General features: G+C 45.4%; 1 long non-coding RNA gene across 1 annotated transcript; it reads right to left on the bottom strand.

Moving 5' to 3' along the window:
* Window positions 1–3756: 3756 nt before the first annotated feature.
* LOC121149283 lies at window positions 3757–8026 on the bottom strand. The gene is made up of 3 exons (XR_005882636.1): window positions 7779–8026; window positions 4252–4424; window positions 3757–3944 (listed from the first exon to the last, which is right to left on the bottom strand). It is a non-coding gene; the product is annotated as an uncharacterized LOC121149283 (long non-coding RNA).
* Window positions 8027–12568: the final 4542 nt, after the last annotated feature.

Genomic DNA, 12568 nt, shown 5'->3' on the forward strand with positions numbered 1-12568 from the left:
CGGACAGCTCTTGTGGAAGGCAGAATAAGATGAACAATTCAAATGCTGTCTGTATGTGGGACAGCAAGGTTATTTGTTTTTTATTATGAAATATTTCACATGCCCTAAAGAATATAAACATTAAAGAGGTATATAAGACATAAAAATAACTTGAAGAAGTTCCCTCCCAAGCCTTCTTCAGGCTTGACAGCACTTCAGGAATACAGCACAAGCCTGCAGCATTGCACCCCAGGAGGACAGTGCAAGCCTGCAACAGTGCACCCCAGGAGTACAATGCAAGCCTGCAGCGGTGCACCCCAGGAGGACAGCGCAAGCCTGCAGCAGTGCACCCCAGGAGTACAATGCAAGCCTGCAGTGGTGCACCCCAGGAGGACAGCGCAAGCCCGCAGCATTGCACCCCAGGAGTACAATGCAAGCCTGCAGTGGTGCACCCCAGGAGGACAGCGCAAGCCTGCAGCATTGCATCCCAGGAGGACAGCACAAGCCTGCAGGGGTGCACCCCAGGAGTACAATGCAAGCCTGCAGTGGTGCACCCTAGGAGGACAGCACAAGCCTGCAGCAGAGCACCCCAGGAGTACAGCGCCAAGCCCACAGTGGTGCACCCCAGGAGTACAACACACCAGGAGTACAACACAAGCCTGCAGCGGTGCACCCCATGAGGACAGCGCAAGCCTGCAGGGGTGCACCCCAGGAGGACAGCGCAAGCCTGCAGTGGTGCTCCCCACTTTGTTTCCCTCTTTCACCCGTACCTCCTCCCTGTATTACAGTGCCCAAGGGAACTGGGGAACTGCCTTGTAGACTGTGTGTGCAACACTCTGCTCTTCATTCATAGTACTTACATTCGTAAGCAAAATGCCAGTTATCGCACTATGTGCCTCTGAACTGCATATAAATTATATTATATTGTATGGATAGTGGACGGATATTGTACATACTTATATATAGACATACAGACAGATACAGGAATGTGTTCCTCCGCAGAGGATTGACTAAATATACCACCATTAATTTATTCTCCTATCAATGGACTTTAGCTTATTTTTAACATTCTGCTGTCACAGATGTTGCTACTATGAAGAAGCTTTTAGTGTGACCTCAGGAATGGATGCTAGAATATATACATTTTAAGTATTAAAATATAACAAATTATTTTACAAGGCCTTTGTATGAAGTTATATTCCTGCCAGAAATAGGTACAGTTTGGGCATGCTATGGTTTTGCAATATTTTGTCAGGATTATTCATTGTACTTTAATTTGTATCACTTGCTCCGCTTTATTCAATTGATTCTACAAAGATCGTCATTTGTTTTGTTTTCTTTTTTAAATCAGTAAACTATTAAGGCCAAACAGTTTTCAGAAAGGGTTACCTAGGAAACTCAGCTGTGTTAGACATACACCCAAAGAAAAATCTCTGGAAAATTTAACAATCAAATACGTGGCAGGGGTGTGTCACCCCAAAGCCAGCACAGGTGGGCAACGTGACATCACAAAATGAGAAAAGAACATGATAAGAACAGTGACTACAGCATCCCAGAGACAGGCTGAAACACGCGTTGGTACTGAATCTTCACAAGGCACAGGCCTTGAAATTTTCTTCTTACTCTTTAAGCTCTGTCATGAATAGAATTTTTCACTTAATAACATATGGTTTCTCTATTTAATTTGCAGGGTTTTCTCAGTTTTATTGAATGAACTCTCCTACACTCAGACTAGATATGTGTGTGTGCGAGTGCGCATGTGTGTAAGTTTAGTATGTATTTTTAGTTTATCTGTTCTTTTAATTCAGTTATTTCTGGCTTCATTAAACAAACTGGGTTAGGCTTTGAGTTCTCCACTTAGAGTAGTGTTAGTATAAAATAAAGTTACTAATTAGTTGAGTGTTGGATTGAACTAACTAATTTCAACTTTCTGAGCTGTTATGACTCTAGTGTGAACTTGGTTCTAAAATTAGACAATGAGTAACCCCCGTATGATGCACACACACACACAGACCACTACCAGCCATCCCCAACTACAGACCTTTAAACTACATGGCACTGGCAAATAAAATCCAACAATCTTTAAAGCACAATTTTGTAAATCATGGCTTATGGTAGAAATGTAATTTTGTTTTAATATAGGAAGTATATTAATGAAATTCACAACAATAAATGAGAAAAACTACATGAAACTGAATAGAATTTACCGTATATCTAAGAAGATAACAGCACTGCATTTTAACAAAACCAAACCCATTTACTGAGAGAGAAGATTCCAAGAAAAAGTTCTCAACTTGATCAAGAAAGATAAGACAAACAGAAAAAGATCCACAGCTAATATCATAGTGAAAACATAGAACCAATCTAATTGATCTCTGGGAAATTTTATCTCTGTAATTTATTACTGGGTTAAAATCTAGGAACAGAAGGGGAGGAAGCAAAGTGTTAGAGCCTGTGGACTCTGCAGACCGTTGCTTAGGCAACCCTGAGAATACAGGAGCTCCGCAATGAGATGCACCCCAGCGCAATGGCCAGTGGACGTTCGGCAGCCTCTACGAGAACACCACTGTGGTCCGACCCGCTGGAGGCCCAGGAGCTGTCCATCAGCCACGGGAGGAGCAGCTTCATGTGTGGTAGCAGTTAAGGGCGCACACTTACATGCATGAGTACTGAGAGCACCATTCTCAACCCCACCTCTGACTGTCCACTCTCTCGACAAGGGAATAAGCCCCCACGGCCTGTTCCTACTCTGAAGATCATCCCAGTGACAGAGACTGCCTCACAGGGTTATTTTTAGAATTAAATGTGGTAACATACATATAGGTAGCCCACTTAATGCAGAGCTTTGGTCTTAGGACTCACACAGTAACTGCTAATTGGAACTGCTTTCATAAGGAGTTGCAAGGACTATCCTCATATGATTGTAATCATTGATACCAACAATAATTTCACATGCCAATAGCACCTAGGGCTCTAGGAAGAGGTGACTCATAGAGTTTCAGGCAAAGAGCTCCTGCTGACCATGCAGAACTGGTATCAGCCCCCAAGGTGGCTCAGCAAGACACTGCCGTGCAGTTGGTGCCATCAACCTCTTAACCACCCAGAGCACATGTTCACATACACTGGCTAGGGCAGCTCGCAGGAAGTGAGCGTACACAAGACTGACATTCCAGAAGCCTGCAAGAAGTTCTGTGTGCTGGGAGTAGAATACCGTCTCCTCTAAGCTAAAGGCAGGCATAACATCGAGAGGAAAGAGTAAAATGCTGAGCCCACAGCGCTCACACATCTGCCACCATCATCAAGTGCTCCTGGAAGGAAAGAGAAGACTGATAACCTACATCAGGAGCCCTGGCTTCAGGGCTATCAGACAGCACAGTGACAAAGGGTCCTAGTCCCACTGGGTCATTCTCAACACAACACTCTTGGAACCTGCTGCCCAGAGCCATCTACAGAGGAGCCAGCAGCTGCACTGCAGCATGATGCTGTGGGATTTGTACCCACATATCTAGTTCAAGAGTTTCCTTAGGATGCCTTATCCATCAATGGAATTGAACCCATGAGTGCAAACCTATCCATCATCCCTGGTTTGAAAGGAGACTGGGCCCGGCGAGGCAGCAGGGGGATAAATGTGCTGAAGGCATGAAGCATAAAATCATTGCAGAAATGGTAACAGAATTTCCTGGTGTTCTACCAGATGCTTTGGGTTCCTGAGAAAAGACTGACAGCCAAAACTAGGACTATCCCAGCCAGAAAGGGGCAGTAGGGTATCAGAGAGAGAGGAAGCTGGCTCAGATATCCAGGAGGCAGAGGAGAAATCTGCAGCATGAGTGGAGTGAGGGGACTCTGGGGCTGCAGTCCAGGCACCTGCCTTGTCATTGTCTTTCTGCCCCCCCCCATTGTTTGTTCATCTCCACTGTGAGTCTTGCTGTCATTCAGCTGGCAGCCAGTGGCTTCTTTTGAGAGTCCTGCAAGAGAGGTGTAAACTTTCTACCCTTTACCTTACCGCAAGATGACAGGCCCCATACTTCCTCACAACTTGGCACACGATTCCAAGAGTTTATGGAATCCACAGAGTCTCATAGCCCTCAGGTAGGGAATTCCCACTTGTGCCCTCCACAGACTTTGATTTCTTTTTTGAATCTATAGCATTGAACTCTAATCTTATTATTGTTTCTAAATAAATAAAGGTCACAATGTGGCACCCCGCTGGTGAAGAGCAAGGAAAGCTAACCCAGCCTGCAGAAAGGGAGAATTCAGGGCCATGGTACTTACTGTGGTAATGCACTGGAATCACCAGGAAATGTCAAACATTTCTCGGCTGAAAGCATCTTAGGTGACTTTAGATGGCAGCCCATGGTTAGGAACCCACTGTTCCAGGGTGCTGTTGGTCCTGAACTGGATCTGGGTGAGTTGTAATCACACTGTCTCACCTCTCAGCACTTCCCCTGAAAAGTAGAAAGACCAATCCGAGAAAAGTGGTCTGGGGAAGAAGTGAGCATCCCATTTCTGTCTTTTTCACTCAGGCACACTCTGACTTGGGTCTGCATCAGAAAACCTGACGTTAACAAAACCCAAGTTGGGCTACACCCGCCTGAGTCTGTGCCACTCCCTCCTCTATTTCACAAGCTGCCCATGGCCTCTCTCACCGTGCCTTGCACCACTCTGAAACTCATCAGATGGTGACTCCCTTGGTGTTAGGTAAACAGGGGTCAGCCTCCCAGTGATGCCCAGAATGCTCCAACTCTGGCCTGGACGCACGCATCACGCCACATTTTAAGAGACGGTTATTTTTTTCCTCTAACACTTGTTATTTTTTTTTGAATTTTGAATTATGTGGTACAATTTTGTATAGGCTGGGATTCCCCCAAAAACTCCTATCCCCTGACATATTTTCCCCATTTTACTACAATGGTGTAGTCCTTCATAAGGAATCATAAATCTATCAATCTCTTATTTAAGTATACCCCAACATTGTTGATCCAGACAATGTCAGACAGTCCAGCGTCCCATTGTCTACACATGTCCAACAGTTTCATTGGGAATCCATCTTTCGTCTGGAAGCAGGGATGCATGTTCCATTATTCCCCCACACTGGTATATGATAGACCCCAGTACTCCATCACTACACACTTCCATAATTGAGAAGCCATGAAACAAAGTCAACAACTGGTATGAGTTAGAACCTCCACAACAGCAACAACATCAACAACAAATTACAGAACCATGAAAACACGCGCCACTGAGTAACCAACACATGAGTGACAAAAAGGAAACACAAAAGTCTCTTGGGGAAAATGATGCCAACATGTAAATCCATGAGCCAGTGATGAATTCGACAAGAGAAAAGGAATTATTTGGAATAAACAAAACTGAAATAAAAAAAAAACATCAAAACACATGGGATACAGCCAAAAAAGCAAACAAGCAACCAAAAAACAGTATGGATCGGATTATTGAAGTTACACTTTCCATGCTGGTTTCCTTATGTAAGAGAAAACATATGATATTTGTTCTTTTGTGATTGAATCATTTCACTGAGCAATAGTAAAGTCATGGAAACAATCCAGATGTGTGTCCAAAGAGTGGTTAAAGAAACTGTGGTACAATACTTGCTAATTTTATGGGAAATTCAAGCTTATGGATACCCATAACCAATATAATGAGTTATTTTACTAGAAATGTTAGTGTGGAAAACCAGCTCATCAGTACTTCAAATGGCTTCTTTATCAAACACTCTTGATTTTTCCAAGGATAACAGAGTGACTGGTAGCCACATCTTAGTCAATGGCTAGCTTCTGGCTTCTCTTCTAGAATGCTCCAATCAGCCGTTGTTTTGTTGCAGAATCGCCCTGAATAAGGGAGTTTAAACAAACAGCGTCTCAGCAATAAGATCCTCCTTTAGTAAATGTTGGTTTCTACTCCACAGTCCAACAGGACTGATTTTAAGAACTTCTAGCTCAAACTCTCTCTAGCTATATCTGCTACCTTGGAAAGCTGGGACAGGACACATGTAAGTCAAAAGTTGGAAGACATGTCCATATTTATCATTTTAAAACTTTTTGTGTTATTTCCCCTGTGGTCTATAATCAAACAGATCTTTAAACAAACAAACAAAAAGACTTTAGGAAGCTTCACATTTGAGCCCTGTATTCTAACAAGTGGAGTTGCCAAAGGCAAAGGTGCAAAATATGTGCAAATAGCAATAGTTTTCCTCTACCCCAGCAAGAACCAATCTAAAAATGTCAAGGAGAAAAAGAAATTCAATTCAACGGAAATCTGTGTAAAAAGTTATAAATTAAGCCTGTTCAGAAATGTGCAAGAGCTATAGAAGAAGATGGTTAAAGTTTTGCTAAAGGACATATAAATTCCTACATGGCAATACGCACTAGGTAATTTAAAATATTCATTCATCACAATTTAGCAAATGAAATCAATATTTTCCCAAAGCCATCCCAGCAATTAACTAAGATTTTTAAAAACAAAAACCTAAATAAGACCAAAATCTTTCCTGAAGACAAAACATACAAAAATAGCCAAAACAAAATGCTCAAAGAATATAAATAGGGTGATGCTTGACCTACAAAATTATCAAATCATGTCATGGGAAAATCTGAAATTAAAAATGTTACTAATTCAGTGCAAGAGAAAAGGATTTAAACCAGACTGAAGAAGCAATTCAAGATGTCACTAAAGTGGAAATTCCAATCAGCCAATAAATGGAGGATTATTCAACAAATTCTATCCAAAGGATTAGCTAGCTTTTGGGGCAGAAATTGATATTTTTCCTCACAAAATACTGTTTGATAAATCAAACACACATGTTTAAGATGAAAATACAAGCATTAAATTATAGCCCAGGTCACAGGAAAGGTTTATTATTTAAAAAATTATTTCATAATATAAATAATAAATATATTTTAGTGCATTTAGTTATAAATCAATTTAAATTAAGCCTATCTTAAGATAGAGGATAAAAAACGGGCAAGAGCGACAATGATTTGCAAATAAGTTTCAACACCAAGGGTACATAGAAATACCTAAAATTAAGCAAAATTAACCAAGTAGAAAACAACAAGGATGAGTCAGCATTTCTTAGACCAACCTTGCTGAGCGATCGCAGCACCTCTATTTATCATACTTCATATGCAAGATAAACTTAAACCACAGTGAAATGCCCCTGAGTTCCAAGCAGTCCTAGCCAACAAGCTTAAGAAAATGATCAAATGTCAGTGAGCAGAGTCATTTCAAAGGCAAGTGGGCAGTGTGGGGCTCAGCGACAACCTGGGTCCTCTAACCCAAGGATCATAGCTTGGTCCTACCCTAAGCGCACGTGTATATTTATTTATAAGATATGCACAGTGTGCAGCGCTATTGTCAGTGTTGCTATTATTTTATTATCAATAGCCCCAGATTTAAATTAGGCTATAAGCATGGGATGGTCATACAGCGATATCTTACATCGCTCATGAAAACCATGAGGCAGATTTTTATGAACTGACAAAGAGGATCTGCATGCATTGAATTAAAAACAAGGAGAGGAGCTTGCAAGTAGCATGTCCCAGGGTTTGTAAGTATGAAACACACAACATTATGTAACATACATGTTCATGCAGCATGTAAAGCCACAATGACATTCACACACCCGTGGCCAGGAGTCCATCTGAACACAAGGTCTGAATTCACTCTCCAAACTTCAGTTTATAAAATGATGTTTGAAAGCTTACGCCATTTCTGTCATTTTCATGATAAGGTTACTGCTTAGTTAAGTTAGAATTCTTCATGAGCCACCAGATACTTACTAGGTGGTGTTCTGCAAAGTCAGTAATGAAGCCAGTTAGGCCAAGTTCAAGTTCCTCCTTGGGGAAAGGCAATTGTAAAGAATAAGTACAGTTTGATCACAGATGAGCTGTCACCATTGATTTTGCATTGAATCCAGCTTAATAATATTTATTTAAGACCTTTGGTTGTTATTTACCCTTGATTTCACATTTGCCTGTTCAGTTTTAGTGATGGCCATGTAACCCACTGTTCACTCCTGAAGCCACTGTCCTTGCTGCCTTCATTGTTGCGAATCAACTACATTAAGCAGAGGTTAACTGAGCCCTGCTTAGGACAACACCTCCATCACAAAAGAATCCTCTTCTTTTAGATTGAACCATCTTCTCAAGCAAAATGAGAATTCAAAAATTGTCAGCAGGGGCTCGGTGAGATAGTATAGTGGTTAAACTCCTTGCCTTGCATGCACTGGGATCCTATATGGGTGCTGGTTCTAATCCTGGTGGCCCTGTTTCCCATCCGGTTCCCTGCCTGTGGCCTAGGAAAGCAGCAAAAGACAGCCCAAGGCCTTGGGAAGCTGCACCCACACGGGAGAGCTGGAGGAGGCTCCAGGCTCCTGGCTTCGGATTGGCTCAACTCCGGCTGTTGTTGCGGTCACTTGGGGGGTGAATCAACGGAAGAATCTTCCTCTCTGTCTCTCCTCCTCTCTGTATACCTGACTTTCCAATAAAAATAAATCTTTAAAAAGGTGTCAGCAATGAGTTTTTTGGGGTGCTATCTTGTTTCACTGTCCTTACTTGCCTTTCCCCCATTCTCCTTCTCCTTTCTAACGTTCCTTGCAATAGTAACACTAGTTTTAGTTTCTTCATCCACAGCTGTCACTCACTGTTTTGGGAGGATGGTGGGACAGGTGGAACAGGTGTGTGGATGCACAGGGTGCTGCATGCAGCATGGGGCAGTTTCCCTGCAAACTCCCTAACCTGCACAGCAGCACTTGTGTCCACAGAACACATGACCAAGGCTCAAGGACTTGGGTCCGTGACACCCACACGTGAGAACTCCTGTGGGAGCCAAGTGGACTGAGCTCCAGTGCCTGAGATCAGCCTGGCCCCATCCCACTGTTGCAGGCATTTAAGGAGTAAACCGGCAGATGAGGGGTCTGTGTATATGTGTGTGTCTCTATGTGTCCTGGGAGATGTTTGTATATCTGCTCTTCAAAATAATCACCAACATTCTGACATGGCAGTTCCAAAAGCACGGAAGAAAGAATATGCTGCAGAAAACAATCTGAAGACATAAGGGCAGAAAATACAAACTCAGTAAAAGAAGAAATTCACATCTTTAGGAACCTCAGAAAACCCCAAACAAAACAAATTCAAACATCACCAAACTCATCTACTTATAGTCAAACTGCTGAAACTGAAGATGAAGGACATTTTTGTAAGCTAGCACCAAGAGATGCCCCATTCTGTGGAGAACAATTAGAAGAACTGCTGATTTCAGGGGAACTGGATTCCTTTCCAGGGGAGAGCAACCATTAAGTGAGGAAAGAGACACCAACCTAGAATTCCACATCTAGTAAAGTGTGCCCTGCATCGTGGATGGCAAGGCAACAAGGAAAACTGAGATAAAACTACGCATTCGTTGAAGGAAACTGGGACTTCAGGAATCAAGCAAGAGTGATGGAAACGATAAATACGTGTGCGGTTATAATGAACTATTCTCTTGACTTCCTTCAAATAGAGATGACAATGCAAAGCACAGCTGCAGAGGTTGTGCTTTGTGCTCTGGTGCAGTGGCCTCCACGAAGAGAGGCCGGTCATTCTGAAGCAATTGCTCAGTAGAGAAGGAGAAAGGCAGAGAAGGGGTGAGCGAGAGGTGGGGCGTGGAGGATCAGCAGGTAGGTCTAATTTCAATGGTATACTCAACACGGTCAAGTGAACAAAGCGAAGAGAGGAAATCCAAACAGAAACACGGCCACACATACACATGTGCACACACAGAGAAGACACACTCCAAGCAAAGGAAGCCAGGAACCAGCAGCTTCTCCCGTATGAGTGGCAGAGCCCCAAGGACATGGACTGCCAGATCATTAGCAGGGTGCTGGATCACAAGCAGAGAGCCAGGACTTGAACTGACACCCATACGGCATGCCTGCTCTAACCACTATACCACAGTGCTAGTCCCTAGCTCCACCCTCTAATGCCATCACCTTGGGTGTTAAGGTCATAGAATTCAAATTTGGAGAAAACACAAACCCACAGAACAGAGCACCAACCTATCAAAGCCTACATCATATTTAAGTGGCCTAAGAATATCAATTAAGAGATTAGGACCATAGTTTTGGCATAGTGTTTAAGCATGGCATCCCTAAATAGGCGTCAATTCATGTCCCATCCACCTTGCTTCTGATCCAGCTCCGTGCGAATAGCCTGGGAAAAGAAACACAAAGGGCCAACATGCTTGGTCACCACACTCAAGTGGGACGGCTGGATGGATCTCTCGGCCTTTGGTTTCCACCTGACCCAGATCTGTCTGTTGTAGTCATCTGGGAAGCGAACCAGAGAATAGATTTCCATCAATGTCATTCTCTGCATTTGTTTCAAAAATATAAATCTTTAAAAAAAAAAAGGCAGGGAGGGGGGCTGTCAGACTTTCCCAGTTAACTGATCTTGTATACCCACTGTAACGTGTGGGCAAGACATGGAATTTCATCTGTGGATGAGGGGAATTGGCAGAGAACTCATCTTCTCTCAGCTCTGGGTCAGTTTCTGTCTGAGTAAGCGTCCTTTCTGGTCCGGTTGGGCTTGCCCTGCGCTTGAGCTTACCTGGCCTAGCGCCTCCTAGTCACTCCAGTGGCCCTTCAGGTTGCCAGGCAGGCAGTGGCCCTACAGGTTGACAGGTAGGCAGTGATCCCACAGGTTGATGGGCAGGCAGTGGTTCCACAGGCTGTCACACAGGTGGTGGTCATACAGGTTGCCAGGCAGGCGGTGGCCATACAGGTTGTCACACAGGCGGTGACCCCACAGGTTGTCACACAGGCGGTCGTACAGGTTGACAGGCAGGTGATGGCCACACAGTTGGCTGGCAGGTGGTAGCCCTTCATCTTGCTTCTTTGTGAGCGGAGCTCCATGCTCTTCAGTCACCAATTTCATGACAACAGGCTCATGTGGGAACGAGTTAATGACCTACAAGAGCAGCACACAGGATCCAGTTTTGACCAGCGACATGTAAGAAAGCTGTTAGGTGTGCAACGATTTGGATGTTGAGTGTCCCCCTGCCCCAGGCCCCAGGTCTGCAAGGTGCAGCTTGCAGTCTCTGGCTCACTGGAAGGAGAAGCTGGAAGCCCCGTGGCAGGATGTCGTTAAGAGTCAGGGCCAATGAGAAGAGACAGGCTGCACCGAAATGTCAGGGTCGGCTTTGTAAGGGGTGCTATAGACAGGCAGGGGTTCCCTCCCTGGTGATGCCCCATGCTGCCCTAGGACCGGCCAGCAGGTGGCCAAATCCAATCACCCAACCACGGGGCCCGCCCACTTTCGCACTGTCAACTGTGAGAAGCGCAAACTCACATAAAAATCGGTCACGGGCATCCTGTGCCAAGTGCTCCCTTAGAGGACTGGAAGGCTAGTCACAGGAGACATCTAGGAAATCACATTCTCCCCTCCGGGGGCTGCGGACACGCCGCGGCTTCATGTTTTGAAACTCTGTTGTGTGAGGCGGCTCCCTGGCCACGAAGGGCCACAGCAGGTCCCCATGCGTTGTTCTCCAGGAAGCAAGAGGGACTTACCGCTGCTTGGGGAGCCACTGTAGACCAAACTACTGTCCCGCTGCGGTGGGGCTGCTCCATAGCTTCTGTCGCCTTCACCGAGATAAGGAAACTGGGACCTTTGAAAACATCAGAACAGTCCATGTTAATAACGAAACTCAGATTTTCATTTAGTATCTTTAAGATTAAAGAGAAATAGAACCATATTAGGAAAAACTTAAGTCTCAAATATAGGATGACTCCACCCCACAGGAACAAATCCCTAAACCTGAAACATTGGGAAGGGTGAGAGCCTGCTAAAGGGTCATGGAGAGGCAGAAGGCGGGTCCCAGGGAAGCAAAGGACGGCAGAGAGAGGTCAAGGGCGTGGCGGGAAGTCTCCCAGCCGCTAGGGCTCCTCGTGGCCCGCGACGCTGGGGTCAGGATGTGCCCAGGCCTCGGTGCGGTTGTTGGGTTGCTGGAACTCGGGGTCAGGAGATTCTAGAACGTCGACTCAGGTTCCGATGGGGGCCGGCTCTCCCCAAGCCTCGCCAGGGCAAACCGCTGGCGGTCAACACCCGCAGCATCCCGTTTCCGCCCCAGCGTCCAGCGGCCGGTCAGCCAGAGGTGATTCCCGCAAACAGTGCTGCGTCGCTGAAGTCACGCCCCGTCCGTCGCCATGGGAACGGCTGACACGCCAAAAGCCGGAGCTACCGCGCGCGAAGCTGCCCCCTCCCTGACAGAGATTGTTTCCCACCGTCTGTCCACATGGGCGCACCGCCTCACCATTGGCCCTTACCTCGGGACAGTGCCTTGTCTCAGCCAATAAACGGCCTGTGCACGTGCTCGCTTACGTCTCCCGATTGGTCGACACTGTCTGATCACGCACTGCCTTCCTGAGCCCAGCCCGTGCGTGGGGGCGCCAATGAAATGACTCAGTAGCCGCCAGCACCCAATCGGCAAGAGGCAGGGCTCACAGCTGACCTATGGGAGCGCGCCGGGGGTGGGCTGTTCTGGCCCCTTTCGCGTCCCGGTTAGGTTTGTTAAAGCGACAGGCGCCGCGGCGAGC

The sequence above is a fragment of the Ochotona curzoniae genome, unplaced genomic scaffold (genome assembly GCF_017591425.1).
Source record: "Ochotona curzoniae isolate NIBS_2020 unplaced genomic scaffold, NIBS_Ocur_1.0 scaffold_4701, whole genome shotgun sequence".
NCBI lineage: Eukaryota > Metazoa > Chordata > Mammalia > Lagomorpha > Ochotonidae > Ochotona > Ochotona curzoniae.